Source organism: Schistocerca gregaria, chromosome 9 (genome assembly GCF_023897955.1).
Source record: "Schistocerca gregaria isolate iqSchGreg1 chromosome 9, iqSchGreg1.2, whole genome shotgun sequence".
In the NCBI taxonomy this organism is placed as follows: domain Eukaryota; kingdom Metazoa; phylum Arthropoda; class Insecta; order Orthoptera; family Acrididae; genus Schistocerca; species Schistocerca gregaria.
The window spans coordinates 254,743,419-254,769,227 of NC_064928.1; positions in this window are offsets into that span (position 1 = coordinate 254,743,419).

Consider the following 25,809-nt stretch of genomic DNA (forward strand, 5'->3'; position numbering starts at 1 on the left):
CTCATCGCTGAAGACGTCAAGTCTCCATTCGTCCCTCCATTCACGCCTGTCGCGACACCACTGGAGGCGGGCTGCACGATGTTGGGGCGTGAGCGGAAGACGGCCTAACGGTGTGCGGGGCCATAACCCAGCTTCATGGAGACGGTTGCGAATGGTCCTCGCCGATACCCCAGGAGCAACAGTGTCCCTAATTTGCTGGGAAATGGCGGTGCGGTCCCCTACGGCACTGCGTAGGATCCTACGGTCTTGGCGTGCATCCGTGCGTCGCTGCGGTTCGGTCCCAGGTCGACGGGCACGTGCACCTTCCGCCGACCACTGGCGACAACATCGATGTACTGTGGAGACCTCACGCCCCACGTGTTGAGCAATTCGGCGGTACGTCCACCCGGCCTCCCGCATGCCCACTATACGCCCTCGCTCAAAGTCCGTCAACTGCACATACGGTTCATGTCCACGCTGTCGCGGCATGCTAGCAGTGTTAAAGACTGCGATGGAGCTCCGTATGCCACGGCAAACTGGCTGACACTGACGGCGGCGGTGCACAAATGCTGCGCAGCTAGCGCCATTCGACGGCCAACACCGCGGTTCCTGGTGTGTCCGCTGTGCCGTGCGTGTGATCATTGCTTGTACAGCCCTCTCGCAGTGTCCGGAGCAAATATGGTTGGTCTGACTCACCGGTGTAAATGTGTTCTTTTTCCCATTTCCAGGAGTGTATTAGTTACTCGGTGAGTTAAAAAGCAAGTGATTAAGTCACCAAATTATAAAAAAGAATGGTATCTTATAGGCTTTCTGTTCACGGCATCTCAGTATTTACCAAAAGGGAATTATCGGTGACGGAGACAGAAACGCGTCTTCCTTAAACTTAAATAAAAAAATAATTGTTAATTTATTTAAACGCAAATTATAATTTAGATTATTTATTAAGCTTTTAAAGCCAACCAAAAATGCATACTGAATGCCAAAATTACGAACAATGCGTATTTAATTAAATAATTGTATGAATTTAGAAAATGCTTCAATTTTAGGAATACGATATTTATCCACCTCTCCTAGAAAGAATACGATATTTGTCTCCAAAAAAGTTGGCAATCCTAATCATGATTCATGTGTAACCCAACAGGCTCAAAAAGTGTGTGAGCGAAATCACTCAAACCCAGAGAATGAGTGACGTAACCGTCACAGAATTGTGTGAGTTGGTTGTCTCGCATTCAGCAAAACCACTCATATACAGAGCGAGTAAAAAATATTCATATAGCTGAGCTAGCTGCAGAGACTAGTCTCATTTGGTCTAAAAAAAACCGAATGAACGAGAAAAAAATCAACTGGCCAATCAGTTGTCAGTTCCAGCCGGTGATCCAAAAAATAGCTCTGAGCACTCAACATCTGAGGTCATCAGTCCCCTAGAACTTAAAACTACTTAAACCTAACTAACCTAAGGACATCACACACATCCATGCCCGAGGCAGGATTCGGACCTGCGAGCGTAGCGGTTGCTCGGTTCCGGACTGAAGTGCCTATAACCGCACGGCTAGGTGATCCCTTCACTGGTCTGCACCTCTGACTCCCCCTGACATCGTCGTTATCAGTATATAATGTTTTAATTTTGTGTAACTCTCTCATAATATGGCAAAGTTTTAGAGTGTTTTTATAGCTCAACTTTTATAAACATGTATTTGTTATACTATGGAAACAATAGTCTTACAAAAGATCAAAAAAATATTTCTTACTGCTAATGGAGATATTTGCAGTAGGAGTTAAAGTCCAGGGATAAGAAATAAAAGCTTGGAGGTTTGACGAGGACACTGTCAGAGACTGCAAAGAACTTGGAAAAGCAGTTGAACGGAATGCAGAGTAACTTGAAAGGAGGATATAAGATGAACATCAACGAAAACTAAACGAGGATAACGGAATGTAGTCGAATTAAATCTACTAAAGCTTTGGAAATTAGATTAGTAAATGAGACACGTAAGTAGTAGATGAGTTTTACTATTTGGAAAGCAATATAACGAATTATGGTCGAAGTAGCGAGGATATGAAACGTAGGCTGGCAATGGCAAGAAAAGCATTTCTGAAGAAGAGAAATTTATTAACATCGAGTATACAAGGGTTGCCCAGAAAGTAACGCATCAATTTTTTTCTTCCACAATTATTTATTGAACATGATGAAAATTATGCACGCGAAGGAATTGTGTTTTATCTACGCACCCTATTTTTTCGCGTAATCTCCATCCCATTCTGTGGCCTTTCTCCAGCGCGAAACAGGAGCCAGTGCTTCACTGTACGAATCACCTACTTACCGTTCTCAAAATGTCTTCGACGAATGACGTCCTTTAATGGGCCAAACAATCGAAAGTCTGAGGGGGTTAGGTCAGCGTTGTAGAATGGATGGAGTAACACTGTCCAGCCCTGTTTTGCAATGTGCTCAGTCCTCAGACTTGTGTATTCGTTTGCTGATTGACAGATGCAGCGCCAACTGCCGAGTCACAATGCGTCTGTACTCGGAAGTGACAACATCGGCTGGCTGCAAAATGTCAGGTGTGACAGCCGTCTACGGTCTCCCCGTCCGCTGTAAATCGTGGAGCTTCGCCGAACCGCCTTCTGATGACGTCACCCTCCGTGCCCAGCAACTAAATGCACTTCTGTCGATAGCAGACGCTCCATAGACTTTGCACAACTGTTTGTGAATATTCCCCACAGTTTCTTTCTCTGCTGTGAGAAATTCAATGACGGCACGTTGCTTGTAGTTTACATCACCTACAGACGCCATTTTGAGACTGTCCTGCAGTTATCCTGCCTGTCGGAAATGATGGAAACTTGGCGCACTTACTCAAGAAACTTCAAATAATACATACATAACGTTTCGCATTCGTAACATTGTTTTCAGCTGAGAACAAAATGCGGTACATTACTTTCTGGCCAACCATCGTAGATGTGAGAGTCAGGGAATTCTTTTTCAATTTATTTGTGTGTAATGTAGTCATGTATGGTAGGGTAACATGAACGATAAACAATTTAGACAAAAAGAGAATAGAAACTTTTGAGATGTGCTGCTACAGAAGAATGCTGGAGATTAGATGGGTAGATCTAATGAGGAGGTACTGAAGAAAATTGGAGAGAAGAGAAGTTTGTGATACAACTTGACCAAAAGAAGGGCTCGGTTGGTAGCACACAGCCGGAGGCATCAAGGGATCACCAATTTAGTATTGGGGGGCAGCGTGGATGGTAAAAATCGTAGAGGGACACCAAGAGGAGAATACAGTAAGCAGATTCAGAAGGATGTAGGTTGCAGTAGGTACTGGGAGAAGAGACTTGCACAGGATAGAGTAGCATGGAGAGCTGCACCAAACCAGTGTTTGGATTGAAGAGCACAACAACAACGCAATGGAGATACTCATACACGATTGTTGTATTGAGGTGAGTTTGAGTTACCATACCCGTATCTTCGGACTCCGCTGTTAACTCTACTCAGTGAAATCAGTCGAAGTGCAGTTGGCTCAAACAAATATTAAATTAAAACAACGTCCAAACAAGTCTGTGGGACGCGGTGGTCTCGCGGTTAAGGCGCTCAGTCCGGAACCGCGTGACTGCTACGGTCGCAGGTCCGAATCCTGCCTCGGGCATGGATGTGTGTGATGTCCTTAGGTTAGTTAGGTTTAAGTAGTTCTACGTTCTAGGGGACTGATGACCACAGATGTTAAGTACCATAGTGCTCAGAGCCATTTGAACCAAACAAGTCTCAGCAGTGCTGAGAGACCGCCGTGTCATTCTCGGCCAACAGGCATCACTGGATGCACATGTGGAGAGCCACATGGTCAGCGCACCGCTCTCCCGCACATGGTCAGTTTCCGAGACCGAAGCCGCTACTTCCCAACCAAGTAGCCCCTCTATCGGCATCGCAAGGGCTGACTGCACCTCGCTTTCCAACAGCGCTCGGCAGTCACCCGAAAAGTCAACCACCCAGGCACTATCCAGGCCTGACTGCACCTCACTTAGGTGATCTGACGGGATGGGAAAGGACGTTGGTTCAAACAACTACACTGATGCGCTAGAGCAGCTGATACAGGCATGTGTATTCAAATACAGCGATATGTAAACAAGCAAAATACGGCGCTGCAGTCGACAACGCCTATATAAGACAGTTGTTAGATCGGTTACTACTGCTACAATGGCAGGTTATCAACATTTAAATGAGTTTGAAATGGTATTATAGTCGGCGATGGGACACAGAATCTCCGAGGTAGCGTGGAAGTGGGGATCTTCCCATACGACCATTTCACGAGTGTACCGTGAATATCAGCAGTCCAGTAAAACATCATATGTCGATAGTGCTGTCGCCGGAAGAAGATCCTACAAGAACAGGACCAACGATGACTGAACTGAATGGTACAACGTGACGGAAGTCCAACGCTTCTGCAAATTTCTGCAGGTTTCAATTCTGGGCAGTCAGCGACTGTCGAAGTGCAAACCATTCAACGAAACGTCATCGATATGGGTTTTTGGAGCCGAAGGCCCACTCGTGTACCCTTGACGATAAAACGCTTGACGCCCCACCTGGGCCTGTCAACACCGACGTTGGACTGTTGATGACTCGAAACATGCTGCCTGGTAGGGCGAGTTCAAATGGTTCAAATGGCTCTGAGCACTATGGGACTTAACTTCTGAGGTCATCAGTCCCCTACAACTTGATGATGATGATGATGATGATGATGATGATGATGATGATGATGAGTCCCATACTTCTTTACAGAGCGTAGGGGGGCGACGCGGGAGACCCGCACCGCCTTACTAGACAATGTCCTAGTGGAGGTGGTTTGCCACTGCCTTCCCCCGACCGTAATGTGGATGAATGATGATAATGAAGACGACACAACAACACCCAGTCATCTCGAGGCAGGAAAAATCCCTGACTCCACCGGTAATCGAACCCGGGACCCCGTGCTCGGGAAGAGAGAACGCTACCGCGAAACCACGAGCTGCGGACCCCTGCAACTTAGAACTACTGAAACCTAACTAACCTAAGGACATCACACACATCCGTGCCCGAGGCAAGATTCGAACCTGCGACCGTAGCGGTCGCGCTCTTGCAGACTGGAGCGCCTTGAACCGCTCGGCCACCCCGCCGGCGGTCGGACGAGTCTTGTTTTCAAATTGTGTCGAGCGGACGAACGTGTTCAGGTATGTAGACAAGTTGATGACCCCAAGGACCCTGCATGTCAGCAGGGAACTGTCCAAGCTGGTGGAGGCTCTGTAATGATGTGGAGCGAGTGCAGTTGGAGTGATATGGGAGCCCTGTTACGTCTAGATACGACTCTGACAGGTGCCACGTACGTAAGCATCCTGTCTGATCACCTGCATTCGTTCATGTCCATTGTACATTCCGACGGAATGGGGAATTCCAGTAGGACAATGCGACATCCCACAGGTCCAGAATTGCTAAAGAGTAGCTCCAGGAACACTCTTCTGTGTTTAAACACTTCCGCTGGCCACCGAACTCCGCAGGTATGAACATTATTGAGCACATTTGGGATGCCTTGCAATGTGCTGTTCAGAAGAGATCTCCATGCCCTCGTACTCTTGCGGATTTATGGATTGCCCTGCAGGATTCATGGTGTCAGTTCCCTCCAGCACTACCTCAGACAGTAATCAAGTCCACGCCACGTCGTGTTGTGGCACTTCTGCGTGCTTTCGGGAGCCCTAGACGATATTAGGCAGTTTATTTGGCTCTTCAGTGTGTCAACATACTTAGTATGAAGGAAATCGTACTGTTTTGGTGTACGAGATGTTTCGTTCTCACAAGTCCTGGAGTTTGTTCGTGCTCGCTCTTCCTAATAGCTTGCGTACAGACTTGTGAGTCAATGTTCACCTGATCCAAGCGTGTGCACTTTGCTCACCAGTGTGCATGACGCAGTTGTTGACAAGTGTGTGTGTGTGTGTGTGTGTATGTGTGTGAATGTGCTCGTGAGCCAAGTCATATCCACTGTCGCAGCAGCAGGTGGAGGAAGAATCCTTGTAGTTAATCGAAGCACACATTTCACACAAAGGCTTATAGCACCTGAGGAATTGCCGGCCGCAGTGGTCTCGCGGTTCTAGGCGCGCAGTCCGGAACCGCCCGACCGCTACGGTCGCAGGTTCGAATCCTGCCTCGGGCATGGATGTGTGTGATGTCTTTAGGTTAGTTAGGTTTAAGTAGTTCTAAGTTCTAGGGGACTGATGACCACAGATGTTAAGTACCATAGTGCTCAGAGCCATTTGAACCACCTGAGGAATTGTGACCATACTACAAGAATGATGGACTGAAATGCGCCTTGACCCAGAGAGAAATGTGTGGGAAACCTGTTCGTTCGGTTGTTTTGATACTGGTAGGAGATAATCAAAGAGAAAAAAGCAGTTGAAATGGAAAAATGGAGTATACATAAAAAGACTTCACGTCATAATTTTTATAACTTTGTTTAGTTTTAGCGAAAGCCTCTTTACAATACAGGTGATTACGATACATCACATAAACATAATAACCTCATTATTATGAGAGTATATGGACACGAGCAGCAATAGGTTTAGGAAGGGTTTTGCCCGAAAGCAGACGAAGCACTGTACTGTACTCAGTTAACAGCAGAAACACAATACGTATTGAGTCGTGTGCACAGGGCTGTAAATGACTGTGTAAGTGACGAAGCTATCTTATGCTGGAAGCGAAAACCAACTAATTGTATCCTGCTACAGAGCTTTCTCCCCCATTTCGCACAGTAAATGCTGTTTAACAACGAGTGAAATCCATCACAAAATTCTTGTATTGCCCATAATCACTCTCAGATGGCATATGTAACATTAATTCCATGCCCATTCACTTTTACACAGCTCCATATGCCACTGCGCTGTTTTTTTTTCTTTTTGTTCGTTTGAACAAAAGATACCATCCCCTAAAACCACATTTCATCATTAATTTCTTTTCTTTGAAATTTGTAATAAAGGGCAGACGAAACATTAGGGTTTTATGTCCAGTCAACTATGCCTACGTTAGAGGGGACACACAAGATGACAACCTGGAACTGGATGACTAGATGGTTCAGATGGGCGTTTGAACCGTTATCCCCAAAATGTGAGTAGCGTGTTAGCGCCGTATCACACCATTCGAAATAATAATAATAATAATAATAATAATAATAATAACAATAAAGCGAGTTGCTCTTACGAATGTTGCTCACAAGCGTATACACATTATAAGAATTGGTTCACTTGAGCAAAATTAGCAAGATAAGCAGTTTATGAGGAGCAACTGGAGAATTTTGAGAAGTATTTTTGTGCGGTACTCACTCGGTTGACTTCTTCAGCAGTTCAGCTCGCTCCTCGAAGAACGACATCCTGTAAAATGTTAAAAATAGCGTAAGTAGTAACACAGCAAATCAAATCAAATTCTGTCACCTCCCAAAGCCCTACTGGAAGACCCCCACAGTTCAGAATATGTCATTTGTGACTTATGTAATGAAACCTATCCACGGGGCAAAAATTGGTCTCGTCGCTGCATTGCTCGCTAGGCTCATCTCGTCGCTGCATTGCTCGCTAGGCTCACGTTGCTGTCAGCGGTGGCGTCTCTCCAACTTTCGCATTGATTGACACAGCAGCCCAGGCCGACCTACATTTTAATGTGGACTACGAACCACAGTGCAATTCGGAAATGTTCTTATTAATACACTACCGGCCATTAAAATTGCTACACCACGAAGATGACGAGAAACAGGCGCGAAATTTAACCGACACGAAGACGCTGTATGCAAATGATAAGCTTTTCAGAGCATTCACACAAGGTTGGCGCCGGTAGCGACGGCTACAACGTGCTGACATGAGGAAAGTTTCCAACCGATTTCTCATACACAAACAGAAGTTGACCGGCTTTGCCTGCTAAATCGTTGTTGTGATGCCTCGTGTAAGGAGGAGAAATGCGCACCATCACGTTTCCGACTTTGATAAAGGTCGGAGTGTAGGCTGAGTGTAGCCTATCGCGATTGCGGTTTATCGTATCGCGACATTGCTGCTCGCGTTGGTCGAGATCCAATGACTGATAGCAGATTATGGAATCGGTGAGTTCAGGAGGGTAATACGGAACGCCGTGTTGGATCCCATCAGCCTCGTATCACTAGCAGTCGAGATGACAGGCATCTTATCCGCATGGCTGTAACGGATCGTGCACCCTGGTCTCGACCCATGAGTCAACAGATGGGGACGTTTGCAAGACAACAACCATCTGCACGAACAGCTAGACGACCTTTGCAGCAGCATGGACTATCCGCTCGGAGTCCTTGCGTGCGGTTACCCTTGACGCTGCATCACAGGCAGGAGTGCCTGCGATGGTGTACTCAACGACGAACCTGGGTGCACGAACGGCAAAACGTCATTTGTTCGGATGAATCCAGGTTCTGTTTACATCGTGTATTCGTCATCGCCATACTGGCGTAGAACCTGGCGTGATGGTATGGGGTGCCATTGGTTACCCGTTCTGGTCACCTCTTGTTCACATTGACTGCACTTTGAACAGTGGATGTTACATTTCAGATGTGTTACGACCCGTGGACCTACATTCGATCCCTGCGAAACCCTACATTTCAGCAGAATAATGCACGACCGCATGTTGCAGGTCCTGTACGGGCGTTTCTAGATACAGAAAATGTTCGACTGCGCCCTGTCCAACACCTTCTCCAAATCTCTCACCAATTGAAAACGTCTGGTCCATGGTGGCCGAGAAACTGGCTCGCCACAATACGCCAGAGACTACTCTTGATGAGTTGTGGTATCGTGTTGAAGCTGCATGGGCAGCTGTTCCTGTACACGCCATCCAAGTTCTGTTTGACTCAATGCCCAGGCGTATCAAGGCCGTTATTACGGCCAGAAGTGGTTGTTCTGGCTAATGATTTCTCAAGATCTATGCACCCAAATTTGCGTGAAAATTTAATCACATGTCAGTTCTAGTGTAATATATTTGTCCAATGAATAGCCGTTTATCATCTGCATTTCTTCTTGGTGTAGCAATTTTAATGGCCAGTAGCGTAATTCCTTGGTCATTGTGCTCTGGATGATCAGTTTATCGTGCGAGTTATAGGTCTGCAGCTACATCTGTACTTTCCAACTCAACTTATGGTGTTCGGCAGACGGTACTTCCATCACCACAAACAATTCCCAGTCTCTGTTTATGGATTCGAGAATGGTGCCTGTAAGCCTTTATGTGAGCTGCAATTCTCCTGCTTCTCCCGTTGTGGTCATTTTATGAAAAGTTTGTGGTAGGGAGCGATATGTTGCATGACTCTTCTGGGTAGAAAAATGTCAGAGTTTTAAAGGTAGATCTCTCGGAGATGCACAACGCCTCTCTTGCAGCGTCTGCCACTGTGGTGGCTGAGGTACCTCCGTTGAGCTCTCATTCTTTACTAAAAGTTCCCATAAATGTGGCACTCTTCTTTGGATCTTCTCTAACTCTTCTATAAATCCAACCTGACAAGATTCCCAGTCCCGTGAGCAATAATCAAGCATCAGCCGAATGAGTGTTTTGGAGCCCACTCTTTCGTGGTGAAGTACATTCCCCCAATGTTTCGCCAATTAATCTGTCTGGCATCTGCGGTCCCTACAACCAGTTTCACTTGGTCCCCACAATTTAGTTCCTGCAGATGTATATTGCTCTGATTGCTAAGATTTTGATACTTCCTCCTTTGCTGCTTGTCATTCGGACACTACTGCTGCTAATGAACATAGCCACAAATTTTGAAAACGTTCAAAAATCAAATTGTACTGACAACTTCCTGAAACAGTTTGAAAATGTAGTTCTTGCTTTAAATGGATAGAGGTTAAAGCAAACGGTTTTACCGAGGCAGTTGTTAAATGTAAGTCACTCCAGTTTTCTGATAAGAAATTGTGGAGATAACAGCACATCTATAATGTTCACTGATAAATTGAATATTTGATGGTGGTCATTTCCCATTCAGCCTTAAAAACGACACGAATTCCCGCCAACCCTCTTGTAGCCATCCTTGCGAAGGTAAAATTGTTCTCAATCGGTGGTCATGTATGTACAAATAACATTCTAAGTGACTCGGAGTATGGTTTGAGACTCACTTTGTCTGTGTTGAAAGCAGTAGAGATATTATTTCATTTGTATTGTCTTCATTTTAACCAAGGTTATCTGTTAATTGTAATGGTTCGGATACTACAGTACTGCTTTACAATGTTTTAGGTACTAAAACCCAGTTTCGTATGCTCAAATGTCAAAAAAACAAAACCCTTAGATGAAAACATGTATATCAGAGCCCTATCCTTGATATTTATTCTTAAGGAATTTATAACTAATGAGGAGATACTGAATAGCACAACGTGACTAGAGGAAGCGGTCTGTTGGTAGGGCACATTCTGAGTCATCGAGATTTCACCCGTTTAGTACTGGAGGGAAGCGGGGGTGGGGGGTTAAACCGTAAAACCGTAGAGGGAGACCAAGAGATGAATACAGTAAGCAAATTTAGAAGGATGTAGATTATTCCAGCTATTCGGAGAGCGGTCTAACGTAACGGTGTAACTATGTTTTCGAAACAGGAACAGCGGTGTTGGATCAAGACTGAATGTGCCAGAAGTCGTACCGCACGACAGTGTCATCAAGGTGTGTGGGGAATCGGCATTGCCGTACAGAACGGTGGCACGGCAGTGCGCGGACGCATACAGCGCAAGCTGTGGCTGCTCTGCTCGGTAGGTGGGACTCGGAAGCACTGTACCGTGCACCATACTCCCCAGACGTAAGTCCTTTTTCTTTGATTTCATTCCGAGCATGAAGGAACCACTTCGTGGCATTCCCTTCAGAACTGTTCCAGAGATTCGACAGGCAGTAGACCGCTCCATTCCCACCATCAACAGAACAGGCTGTGCTAACGGTGTACTACGCCTTTCACACCGCTGGTAACGGGTTCTACACAACGATGGTGACTACGTTGAAGGACAGTAACAGGGGCAAACATGTAACACTTCTTCATCGGTTGTGAATAAATAGTTGCCACTATTTGTGTTCCAACCCTCGTTTTAGCGCCAAACTTAAAAATTGCCTAATCCCACACTTGTCCTCTTCAGTCCCAGCAGACAGGGGAACTGTTAGAAACAAGTGTTCTTTCAGTGCTAAATAAAGTATTGTGATTATTTACTGTTTGTGTTAACTGATTGTTCTCAGTGGCCATAATGGGAGTCCAACGGAGGAATACAGCATCCAGAACTGCTGAAAACAGGAATGGTAGACTGTACGTACCAAAAAATTATCTGTTTAATGCTTAACCTCAATCAGAATAGTTATCTGCGACCAGCAGAGTTGATATGTAAGAATTGTGTTGAATTTGGTGGAGTATGCTGTATGCAACATGTGACACGAAAAAAATGGTTCAAATGGCTCTGAGCACTATGAGACTTAACTTCTTAGGTCATCAGTCCCCTATAACTTAGAACTACTTAAACCTAACTAACCTAAGGACATCACACACATCCATGCCCGAGGCAGGATTCGAACCTGCGACCGTAGCAGTCGCGCGGTTCCAGACTAGAACAGCCTAGAACAGCTCGACCACTCCGGTCGCCCTGTGACACGAAAAGATGTTGAAGAAGATGATTTCTCATTTATGCCAGGAGACAGGTGTTTTTTTCTAATTACTACGTATGTTAAAATGTTTCACAATATATATATATATATATATATATATATATATATATATATATATATATATATATATATATATATATGACACTCGCATATATATATGACACTCGCATATATATATACAGGGTGAGTCAACTAACGTTACCGCTGGATATATTTCGTAAACCACATCAAATACTGACGAACCGATTCCACAGACCGAACGTGAGGAGAGGGGCTAGTGTAATTGTTTAATACAAACCATACAAAAATGCACGGAAGTATGTTTTTTAACACAAACCTAGTTTTTTTTTAAAATGGAACCACGTTAGTTTTGTTAGCACATCTGAACATATAAACAAATACGTAATCAGTGCCGTTTGTTCCATTGTAAAATGTTAATTACATCCGGAGATATTGTAACCTAAAGTTGACGCTTGAGTACCACTCCTCTGCTGTTCGATCGTGTGTATCGGAGCAGGATAGCACGCTAGAACAAATGTTTAAGGAAATGAGTAAACTCTTCTCTGAAACAGAACACAGACTAAGTAGTGAACGTCACAAGATACACTCCTGGAAACTGAAATAAGAACACCGTGAATTCATTGTCCCAGGAAGGGGAAACTTTATTGACACATTCCTGGGGTCAGATACATCACATGATCACACTGACAGAACCACAGGCACATAGACACAGGCAACAGAGCATGCACAATGTCGGCACTAGTACAGTGTATATCCACCTTTCGCAGCAATGCAGGCTGCTATTCTCCCATGGAGACGATCGTAGAGATGCTGGATGTAGTCCTGTGGAACGGCTTGCCATGCCATTTCCACCTGGCGCCTCAGTTGGACCAGCGTTCGTGCTGGACGTGCAGACCGCGTGAGACGACGCTTCATCCAGTCCCAAACATGCTCAATGGGGGACAGATCCAGAGGTCTTGCTGGCCAGGGTAGTTGACTTACACCTTCTAGAGCACGTTGGGTGGCACGAGATACATGCTGACGTGCATTGTCCTGTTGGAACAGTAAGTTCCCTTGCCGGTCTAGGAATGGTAGAACGATGGGTTCGATGACGGTTTGGATGTACCGTGCACTATTCAGTGTCCCCTCGACGATCACCAGAGGTGTACGGCCAGTGTAGGAGATCTCTCCCCACACCATGATGCCGGGTGTTGGCCCTGTGTGACTCGGTCGTATGCAGTCCTGATTGTGGCGCTCACCTGCACGGCGCCAAACACGCATACGACCATCATTGGCACCAAGGCAGAAGCGACTCTCATCGCTGAAGACGACACGTCTCCATTCGTCCCTCCATTCACGCCTGTCGCGACACCACTGGAGGCGGGCTGCACGATGTTGAGGCGTGAGCGGAAGACGGCCTAACGGTGTGCGGGACCGTAGCCCAGCTTCATGGAGACGGTTGCGAATGGTCCTCGCCGATACCCCAGGAGCAATAGTGTCCCTAATTTGCTGGGAAGTGGCGGTGCGGTCCCCTACGGCACTGCGTAGGATCCTACGGTCTTGGTATGCATCCGTGCGTCGCTGCGGTCCGGTCCCAGGTCGACGGGCACGTGCACCTTCCGCCGACCACTGGCGACAACATCGATGTACTGTGGAGACCTCACGCCCCACGTGTTGAACAATTCGGCGGTACGTCCACCCGGCCTCCCGCATGCCCACTATACGCCCTCGCTCAAAGTCCGTCAACTGCACATACGGTTCACGTCCATGCTGTCGCGGCATGCTACCAGTGTTAAAGACTGCGATGGAGGTCCGTATGCCACGGCAAACTGGCTGACACTGACGGCGGCGGTGCACAAATGCTGCGCAGCTAGCGCCATTCGATGGCCAACACCGTGGTTCCTGGTGTGTCCGCTGTGCCGTGCGTGTGATCATTGCTTGTACAGCCCTCTCGCAGTGTCCGGAGCAAGTATAGTGGGTCTGAGACACCGGTGTCAATGTGTTCTTTTTTCCATTTCCAGGATAATGCACGTCCGCATGTATCCCGTGCCACCCAACGTGCTCTAGAAGGTGTAAGTCAACTACCCTGGCCAGCAAGATCTCCCATTGAGCATGTTTGGGACTGGATGAAGCGTCGTCTCACGCGGTCTGCACGTCCAGCACGAACGCTGGTCCAACTGAGGCGCCAGGTGGAAATGGCATGGCAAGCCGTTCCACAGGACTACATCCAGCATCTCTACGATCGTCTCCATGGGAGAATAGCAGCCTGCATTACTGCGAAAGGTGGATATACACTGTACTAGTGCCGACATTGTGCATGCTCTGTTGCCTGTGTCTATGTGCCTGTGGTTCTGTCAGTGTGATCATGTGATGTATCTGACCCCAGGAATGTGTCAATAAAGTTTCCCCTTCCTGGGACAATGAATTCACGGTGTTCTTATTTCAATTTCCAGGAGTGTATTATAAGATTGTAACATATGTGTATAGGGTTAATGTTACGATTGAAAGACTAACCTTGGACGATAAAGCTAACAAGAAGATAGTTGAAGAACAGGGCGCACTTGAGAAAGTTCGTATAGCGTGTAGTAATAAGAAGGGTGTATTTGATTTGCATCCTCAGCGGTCAACCTTGGCGTAAATATAGTAAGAGGAATAGATTTAACTTTGTAACGTATTCTAAGCCTGAACAGAGTGCTGATATATCAAAAGTTAAATCCTGGATTCGTGCCTGGGAGCAGGCGCTCCTTCCCGCTCCGTAAAGCCGTGCGTTAGACCGCTCGGCTTGTAAGTAGGCTGTTTAGGTTTTCTTATTGGTAACGCCACATAGCACTCGGTATGAAAAATCACTGGCTGTGCTGTGCGCAGTCTGTGTTTAGTTTGCATCGTTGTCTGCCATTGTAGTGTTGGGCAGCGGCAGCTGGAAGCTAACAGCGCGTAGCATTGCGCAGTTGGAGGTGAGCCGCCAGCAGTGGTGGACGTGGGGAGAGAGATGGCGGAGTTTTGAAATTTGTAAGAATTGGTGTCATGAAGTGATATATATATTATGACTACTAAGGTAAATACATCGTTTGTTCTCTATTAAAATCTTTCATTTGCTAACTATACCTATCAGTAGTTAGTGCCTTCAGTAGTTTGAATCTTTTATTTAGCTGGCAGTAGTGGCGCTCGCTGTATTGCAGTAGCTTGAGTAACGAAGATTTTTGTGAGGTAAGTGATTTGTGAAACGTATAGGTTAATGTTAGTCAGGGCCATTCTTTCGTAGGGATTTTTGGAAGTCAGATTGCGTTGCGTCTAACTTTTGTAGCCTTTGTCCCATTTGTTGCATTAACTGTAATAACAGTGCACTGGTGTCTGAAACATGTTCCTCAGTGCTATTCGGCAATGCATTTGAACCGGCAATATTCGCAGTTTGAAAAACAGAAAATGAGTCTTGACTTATTTGAGAAAACGGTGAGGACGCAAAATCTGAATCTACAGTATTTGCAAGATTGTGTCCTGTCATTTCGCAATCCTGAGGCGGGCTGTTGCCGACCGATCGATCGATAATACTTCCCTGTTCACTAATTGTTTCACTTCCTACACCATTATTTGCAACCCGCTCCATTTCCTTATGCGCTATTACCAAATTACTACTTTGAACGTTAGTGAATTCATTAGATGGTGACGCTAACACACTGCTTTCGTCTTCACTGTCATTTCTCAGTTTACTTTGGAGCCTAGTGTTACGTTTTTCACACGCCATTATTGTCACAATTTTTCACACGACAACACAGAAAAACACAATTTGAAGAACAAAAATAAGAGAACACATTAACATAGCACTGAAAATAATATCTAGTTAATTGCAAGCGCAGCTGCGAAATACTTCGTGCAAAACTACATGCATGCCACAACTGTTTTACTGTACAACAATGAAAGACTGCAACTACAAAGGAAATTCTCTCTATGATAAGGCGCTAGCAATAAACAAAGGCTACACTAACTACACAAACTACAAGGAAAAAAATCAGAGGATTCCAGTGAGGTATCCTTGGCTAAGGGTCGACATATGAAACGTCCCCTTTGAACAATTATACACGAATGTGCTTAAACTGACACACAATAGTTTTTAGCGCAACGCAATCTGACTTCCAAAAATCCCTACGAAAGAATGGCCCTGACTAACATTAACCTATACGTTTCACAAATCACTTACCTCACAAAAATCTTCGTTACTCAAGCTACTGCAATACAGCGAGCGCCACTACTGCCAGCTAAATAAAAGATTCAAACTACTGAAGGCACTAACTACTGATAGGTATAGTTAGCAAATGAAAGATTTTAATAGAGAACAAACGATGTATTTACCTTAGTAGTCATAATATATATATCACTTCATGACACCAATTCTTACAAATTTCAAAACTCCGCCATCTCTCTCCCCACGTCCACCACTGCTGGCGGCTCACCTCCAACTGCGCAATGCTACGCGCTGTTAGCTTCCAGCTGCCGCTGCCCAACACTACAATGGCAGACAACGATGCAAACTAAACACAGACTGCGCACAGCACAGCCAGTGATTTTTCATACCGAGTGCTATGTGGCGTTACCAATAAGAAAACCTAAACAGCCTACTTACAGGCTAAACGGGCGGGCACAATTAAGAATTAGTATTTCATGTTCTGATACCAGCACGTGAAAACTTCATTGCTATCAAAATTGAAGGATAAAAGTTATAATATTCTATAGCTGTGGGAATTAAATGTCGCAGTGCATGTTCATACAGGGCTGTGTTTTAAAAAGTGCTAAAAGTGTGACAAAGTTGCTCAGTTTTATGCATCTCATTACGCACTGCGACTGTAAATTATCTGAATATCTAGATTCGGTAAGTGGTAGTGTATTGGAAACGGATCTAGTGGACTTAGGTAACTATACTGAAGCGTCAAAGAAACTGATATAGGTATTATTATTCAAATACAGAGATATGTAAACCGGCAGAATACGACAAGTGTCTGGCGCAGTTGTTAGATCGGTTACTGCTGCTACAATGATAGGTTACCAAGTTTTAAGTGAGTTTGAACGTGGTGTTACAGTCGGCGCACAAACTATGGGGCACAGCTTCTCCGAGGTAGGGAAAAAGTGGTGATTTTCCCGTACGACCAGTCCAAGAGTGCATCATTAATATCAGGAATCCGGTAAAACATCAAATCTTCGACATTTCTGCGGCCGGAGAAAGATTCTGGAAGAAATGGACCAACGACGACGGAAGAGAATCGTTCAACAAGGCAGAAATGCAACCCTTCCGCAAATTGTTGCACATTTTAATGATAGGCCATTAACAAGTGTCAGCCTGCGAACCATTCAACGAAACACCATCGATGTGAGCTTCCTGAGCAGAAGGTTCACGCGTGTACCCTTGATGACTGCATGACACAAAGCTTTACACCTCGCCTGGGCCCATCAACACCGACGTTCGGCTGTTGATGACTGGAAACATGTTGCCTGGTCGGAAGAGTCTCGTTTCAAATTGTATCGAGCGGATGGACGTGTAAGGGTATGGACAAGCTCGTGGAGACTGTGTAATGGTGTGGAGCGTGTACAGTTGGAGTGATATGGGACCTCTGATACGTCTAGATACGACTGTGTCAGGTGAGACGTATATAAGCATCCTGTCTGATCACCTGCATCCATTCGTGTCCATTGTGCATTCCGACGGACTTGGGCAATTCCAGGAGGACAATGCGACACCCCATGCGTCCAGAATTGCTGCAGAGCGGATCCAGGAACACTCGGCTGCTCACAAAACTCCACAGACGTGAACATTGTTGAACATATCTTGGATGCCTTGCAACGTGCTGTTCGGAAGAGATCTCCATCCCCTCTTACTCTTACGGATTTATGGACAGCCCTGTCGTATTCATGGTGTAATTTCCTGCAGCACTGCTTCAGACATTTGTCGAGTTCATGCCACGTCGTGTTGCGGCATTTCTGTGTGCTAACGGGCCACAACACGATATTAGGCCGACGTACCACTTTCTTTGGCTCTTCAGTGTATTTTCTTCAAAAAACACCAGTGTATTGTGTGAGGTTTCGGTTGAGCAGCCGGCCCCTGTGACCGAGAGATTCTAGGTGCTTCAGTCCGCAACCGCGCTGCTGCTACGGTCGCAGGTTCGAATCCTGCCTCGGGCGTGGATGTGTGTGATGTCCTAAGGTTAGTTAGCTTTAAGTAGTTCTAAGTGTAGGGGACTGATGACCTTAGATGTAAAGCCCCATAGTGCGTAGAGTCATTTGAACCGTTTTTTTTCGTTTGTGTAACTTAGCATACGCCTGAGACAACCGAAGACATCCCTGTTGGCCTACGGCGACAGATAACTCCTCAGAAGTTTATGCGAACTAAAATAAAACAAGGACGCACAGCAGATAACGACTTGTCTGCAATTAAATTAACAGGGGTGTAAACAATTCCATATATATGGTATCTCGGGAGGAATGGTCAATGTTCTGGCGTAACCACAAGCGCCAGAACGAATATGGAGAACGGGAGACCAGAGAAGGCGGTGAAACGACGCCGGCGCGAATAGTGCGCTGATCAGGACCGCATCACGACAGGAGCGCCCCCTGCAGGAAATGAATACAAGCGCCGTTTCTGCGGGCCTCGCCCGCTCAGATCGGCTCAGTATACGGACATTGATGGAACATACTAGCACACCCTTCCAGAGAGTGCTACGATATCAGACTGTCGTGGTCAGTATCAAGGGCTTAGCTGGACTCTCTCTATGGCGAGGAATATTACTGTTTGCATGTTACTTGTGGCAGCGATGTAATTCCAAAGTTAAGTATTGTCAACCTGCTTTACAGAAATAAAACTACTAACGTTATTTATTTGGGGACTGATGACCTTAGCTGTTTAGTCCCCTTTAAACATCCCAACAACCACCACCACTAACGTTATTTGCTTGAACTGTTGTATAGCATTCCGAGAACACAGCATCCCTTAGGCACCCATACGAGACGAGTGGACAAGACCCAACAGTCAGTATTCAGGGATATGAGTGGAACGATCGGTAGAAGCAAAAAGGTCTAGTAGATATGGGCTCTTCAGGTACACCCAAAGTTAGCTGCCCATTTGGCCTCGAGCAGTGTTGTTCAGATGCAGTGATTTACGTTGATTCTGTTCCTGTGATTTTGGTTAGGAACGTCACTCAATTTACTTAGTTATTCGTAAGTGATGAATGAACGTACTACATCGCGAGAACATGTGCGCAACGCAGAGACAAGGTATTTACGGAGGAAAGAACCTTCGGTCTTCCCTAATCTGATCACAGCTTGTGTTAAAGAGTTGCCTCAAAAATATTGCCAGTCCAAAACCAAACTGCTGCAATTTATACAGAAGTCAGACTTCCCACAATAGGGCCCATTAGAAGGGAACGCGAAGTAAAACACTTATTTACTGGTTTTGCCAAGAAAGACCGCTAAGCAAACCCGTCGCTAATAGACAGCTTTACAAAATCGGTAATTCGACAAACGATGGGAACTTTTACGTAGGCCAAAAAATAGTGGTAACATTGCACAAATTACCTATTGTTGTAAAAAAAAATCCGTTTTGTTTCGCAGAAGGATGTTTCGCACGAGACGATGCAAGAAACTGGATGTATCTGGAAGAGATCTGCAAGTAAAAGAAAGCTCTGATAAATAAAAATAAAACAATGATAGAAACAACTAAGGAAACTAAGAGAGCAAGGCGGAAAGTTTTGTTTTCTTTTTTTTTTTTGTTATACATCGGTGAGACTTGGGTGAACAACAACGTTACTTGCAGGAAACGTCGGTCGGGTCCTCGTGTTGATGACATCACAGGCAGTGATAGTCGACGTAGGGATGGAGGTTATCGCCCTAACAACCGGTTTTCAGTTATGTTGTTTTTTTACACCAGTTTAACCTGATTGTTAAAACCGCTCAAAATAACCGGTTTCTGAACTGTTCCTGTTTTGTTCCTGTAAACGTAAAACTAGAACAAAGATTGAAAAATTATGACTCTCTCAGTTGAAACTGAGAAAGTCAAAATACACAGAATCAAACTATTAAACAGGTAAATAAAAGAATACTTGGTCCGCCCACCATTCACTGTTATTCTCGGAAAATGGTGACTGAACACTAGAAAAAATCGCCAGTGTTTTCATATTGAGTCTAATTTTTCGAAATTCTGCTAAAAACCATGTGGTGATCAGGCAGGAATCATACCACTATTTGGGCGTTACGAATTGTCAATTTTGAAGATGAAAACTCAGGTTGAAGAGGTCTTTTTTCGTGTTAATTTGGTCGTTTTCAAGGGCTAAAAGCACATAAAGGCGTATTAAATATACAGATCGGCTACTTTCTGTTTTTACTGGGCGTTATGAATAAATGCCTGTCAAGTTTTTAATTTATTACTGTTAGCATAACTTTCTTTCTATTTCATTATTTCATAGAAATGGCAGCTAAATCTTTAATCTTTTAAACCAAATGAAACATTGTGCTTCGTGCTTACGTCACTTTGTAAAGTTATTGCCAGAACAGGGTTGGAGCCATTCTTCTACACGACGGATGTTTCGCGACTACAGAGAGAAACCACCGAATAGACGATAGATCTTGCACACTGCACATACACCGCGTACCGTAAGTCACAACACATGCCAACGAGAACATTATTGTCTCAACAATGCTGTATCAATTCTTATCCCATGTGTTTGTTGCTCGTTACTGTTGGCATTGTTATTAAAGTACCACTCATCACTTTTCTGATTTTCTGTTATAACACAATTTAAAAATAAAGCGTATTTTACGTATAAAAATTACTTCTTTTTTAAGAGAGGTTTATTCAAAAAAGAAAAATGTTACCATTGTTGCTATTGCTAATTGCTATTTCGGTTTTTTTACTCGGTTGTTAATAAAAAATAAAAACACTTATTATAAACTACACTAGACAAATATCGAAAAACATCAGTGATACGGACCTAAAATAGTGGTATCAGCTTTAACCGGTAATTTTTTCTCATGCCTAAATGGTAGGCCGGCCGCAGTGGTCTAGCGGTTCTAGGCGCTCAGTCCGGAACCACGCGACTGCTACGGTCGCAGGTTCGAATCCTGCCTCGGGCGTGGATGTGTGTGATGTCCTTAGGTTAGTTAGGTTTCAGTAGTTCTAAGTTATAGGGGACTGATGACCACAGATGTTAAGTCCCATAGTGCTCAGAGCCATTTGAACCATTGAACCTAAATGGCATCGAAGGATCATTGTAGTGAATATTGGATCTAATGTTGGGTTTATTTATCCCTTAACCCATGAGGTGTGATCTCTCAGACCGTGCGAAAATTTTCGCTCTTTGAAGGTCACTTCCAGCGGACTCCCTATTCCTTCCGTATTTCGCCTTCCCTATAAAGTTTCGTTGTCGATTGCATTACCCCCTCATCTATTGGCTGTTGACACTCTCTTAGACCGCGCCTCGTGAATTACGTGCATGTTTTCTTCAGTGTAGCACAAAATGTGTTAGGAGCAACACGTCGGTTTTAACTATCATAAGCTTGATGAAATTGTTAATCAGTCAGTGGATGAAGATGTCAGTGATACGAGTCAAGAAACAGAAGAAAATGACGGTGATTCAGAAGAAGAACTTTAGGACAATTGTGATGGGGACGTCTCTGTTTCTTCAATAAAAATACTTAAAGTGTTACTTAAAATCAAATGTATTCCGAGTGCTGATAAAGAGAAAGTGTACGCCAGCATTAAAAGTCAGTTTTGCAGAATTTCTTTTTGTACCTATCCAGTGCAATTTTTAGGTGCATGTTTAAATCTTGGAATTTAGTTCTATGTGAACATATACTTGCTACAGTGATACTAAAATGATTCATATATGAAATTCGGTTCTGTAATGGTTCATTCATGTATACTATTTTAAAAAACTCACGCAAGTATGTGTTTTTCTGTAATAAAAAGTAAAATATTAGTGGCATTATTCAATGCAAAAAAATCAACAAGGAATACTTAAAAAAACATAAATACTTATAACAATAGTGGTTGTACAACTTAAATTCAATATTTCAAATGATTTGCGTTGTAATTCTCGAGTTAAACACAAGGCTCCCAGAGACCCCACCTCGTAGTACACGTTACCGAAAAGTTACCTCGTGTGTTAAGAGTTATTAGTCTGCATCAATGTTGTCTCCTCCAAAATATTCTCTATTACATACTATACAATTATGCCAGTGGATTTTTCAATTCACGAAATACTTCTGGACCTCTGTCTTTGGGATACCTTCTAGCTATGCTATGAGTTTTTAATCTTATCTGCGCTTGTAAAAAAACACTAAGTTTTTCTTTGTTTCTTGGAACATAAAGTCACTGGAGCGATTATGGAGGGTTGTTTTTGACCAAAAATTGACGAACACGCAATGAATTCAGGGAGGCTACATTAGTATGGTGCAGAAACGATGAACTGCTCAGCCACAAACTCGGACATTTTTCCCTCGAACTTGTAAGTACGAGGCCTACTCTTTACTCGCTTAATCTTGTGGCAACAATTCGTGGAGTACTATACCATTGACATTGAAGAAAATTGAGAGCACTTGTGAAGCTTTTCTCAGTCTTCGCGGTTCAAAATACTTTTCCCTGCAACGACTCCGTCAGCTCAGGTTTCCTCACCTATTGTGAAACATTTCAGTAGCTCAGAAGTTCTGTATCATTGTTGACTTCATCTAGCGACTCCTGACAAACTGACATTCGCCGCTGTTTTTGTTCAAAATTCAACAATTTTGGAACAAATTTACCCGAAACGTGCGAAACAACGTTCATGGTATGAGCCAATTGATCGCTAACGTAGTCAGTGACTTCTGTTATTATGTTTCGGTTCCCTTTTATGTCAATGATAAACCCTTGTTTTACTAATAGCCTACTCACCAGAAAGTACTATTTGTGTTTGTTATAGCAAAATTTAGTACAAATTCTCTGATCCATTTTCATCCAAAGCAAATAATCGCAATTAGTACCAAAAGACCTGTAACCATTTCGACAGATGATATGGCCAGCATTGTACAGGTACTTTTCAGACACATTTTCTAATGCAGTGACAAAAAAGTTGTGCCAATCAAACTAATGCAACACGTGAAATTCACATTCATGACTACACGACATCATCGTTTTAGCGGAAGTTAGCAGAGTAACATGCATTCAGTTGAACAGGCATTCGCTCTGTATTTGTAGCAGACATATGAATCCCGACTTAGACTTCCGTTTCTATGTTAACGTAGTTTACCCTATAGTGGGTACACCAGTCAGGTTCCTTTCAGAGAATGCTGATACAATAGCTCCATACTTAACAATCATGACATAGGCATGGAAAGATCCCTGCACAAAGACTGGAAAATTCCACAGGTCACACCAACATTCAATAAAGGTAGTAGGAGTAATCCACTAAATTACTGGCCCTGTCATTAACGTTGATATGCGGCAATATTTTGGAACATACACTGTGTTCGAACATTATGAATTACCTCGAAGAAAACGGTCTATTGACACAGTCAATACACGTAGAAAACATCATTCTTGTGAAACACAAGTAGCTCTTTACTCGCACGAAGTGCTGTGTGCTGTTGACAAAGGATTTGAAATGGATTCCGTATTTCTGGATTTCCGGAAGCCTTTTGACACTGTACGTCACAAGCGGCTTGTAGTGAAATTGCTTGTTTATGGAATATTGTCTCAGTTATGTGACTGGATTCGTTATTTCCTGTCAGAGAGGTCACAGTTCGTAGTAATTGACGGAGAGTCATCGAATAAGACAGAAGTGATTTCTGGAGTTCCCCGAGGTATTTTTATAGTCCCTGTGCTGTTACTTATCTGTATAAACGATTTAGGAGACAATCTGAGCAGCCGTCTTAGGTTGTTTGCAGATGATACTAACGTTTATCGACTACTAAAGTCATCAGAAGATCAAGACAAATTGCAGAACGATTTAGAAAGGACGATGCAGGAAATAACTATCTGCAATGTATATCTTCCTCCAAATGGTGCAGTACTCCTGAATGTATTAGCTACACTGATTGATCAACTCCCTAAATCTTTCCTACTTCTCTGAGATTTTAATGCCCATAAACCCTTGTGGGGTGGGAACTAAAAACATACAATGTGAAGGAAAAGAATACCAATTTTAACATATCAACTTGGAATGTGAGAGCACTGCTTCTGTATAGCAAGCTGGAAAATGTAAAACTTGAAATGGAACGACTGGAAATCGATATCCTAGGCATATCGGAGATGAGATGGCCCCAACCAGGTGATTACTGGTCTGGAGAATACAGAGTCATTCACACCAGAACTGACCAAGATAGACCAGGAATGGGAAGAGTTGGAATAATTTTGAGGAAAAACTGTGGCTCACGTATCAAGGGATATGTGCAATATAGCTCTCGAATAATATTAGTCAAACTTGAAACTAAACCAAAGGACACTGTGATAATACAAATATACATGCCAACACCCAAAGAATAAGATGCAGTCATTGACGAAATATACGAAGAAATAAGTAATGCGATGAAAAATGTTAAGGGAGATGAAAATCTGATTGCCATGGGGAACTGGGACACAATTGTAGGTGAAGAACCGGAAGAAGGAATTGTTGAGAAATATGGACTTGGAAGAAGAAATGAAAGAGGGGATCGACTGATCGAGTTCTGCTAGACGCACCGATCAGTTATTGCAAACACACTTTTCCAACATCACAAACGAAGAAGATACACATGGAAGGCCCCAGGGGACCTGAGGAGACAACAGATAGATTCCATTCTAGTGAAAGCACGTTTTAGGAACGAGGTAAAAGATTGCAGGAGCTATCCATCTGCAGACATAGGCAGTGATCATAACCTGGTCCTGATGAAAAGTTCACTGAGATTCAAATGTTTGAAGAAGAAGCCAGTAAAACTTGAATGGGAACTAGAAAAACTGAAAACTGAGGGACTGGCAAAGCGCTGTGCTCATGAAACAGACAACCTAGCTAAAAATTTTCAACATGGTGGAGTAACTGAAGACTGGGATCAAATTAAATCTGGTATATACAAAGCAGCAGAAAAGATAGTTAGAAGAACTGCGCAACACTTAATGCAGAAACCTTCTGGGAGAGCTCCTCTCGAAACGAAAATAACCAATAGCATTTCAGCTTAGCGATATCCAATCGGATTGCTTCGTTTCGAACGAGCTGTGGTGAGACATTTTTATCTTTGAAAAATTTACAGGTCCATTTTTGTCAGCTAGTACGTAATTAATAGAATGAGTGTATTTTTCCCTTACTGTTACTTTGTGCTCTGGAGTGTGTCCGTGTAAGCAGTGAACTTTTCGTTGTGTCCAACATGATTTTTCAGTGTCATGTGTGCGATAAGACCTATCCTAAAAAAGGAAATTGGAACAGACACTTGTTAGAGGTTCATGGACTGCAAATAGAGCAGAAAACATTGTTTGTGTGCGCCCTGTGCAATGAAAGAAATACTTCTGAGAAGTGCCTCTTTGAACATTTATGGTCGGCACATGAAGTAGATGTGAAATTTGAAATATTACATTTTAGCACCGCTGATGAATTTCAGAAGTGGGAGGAGGAAACTGAGCAGACAACGCTCTCAGCATTCATCAAACGTCGTGGTTCTCATGCTAAGGTTGATTCAGAAGCTGTTTCTTATATTTGTCACCTATCTGGTAAGTTTGTGTCTAGAGGAAAATACGTGCGATGTCTTAAATTTCAAGGTGGTAGTAAGATTGATGCACCTTGCCCTGCTGTGTGAAATATGTTTCAACCCATGTTGGCCACAAATCCGAGTTATGTCATCAACAAGTAACAAACAGAGAAAGGGAAAGTATTGCTGCAGATACAGCAAGTGGCACACCATTCCCTGTCAGACAAAATTCGAGATACAGTTTTAGCCACGTACTAGTTATTACAATCTTCAGAAAGACTCACGAAGTAAGTAAGCTATAATATTTTATTTTTTTATTGCATCGGAAAGCTCATATTAACATTGAATCAATAATAACGGAACTGTTGTATATAATCAAAGAATAAACAATCTGTCCCTTGTGCGCGGCGCCACAGAATAATTCTATCCTTCACTGTGCGTCTACGGATGTTCTGCTGGCGACTCCTACACAGCCTCCCTCCGATAGTGCGGAGCTCCGGGAATGTGGGGGTATTTATACACTCCTGGAAATG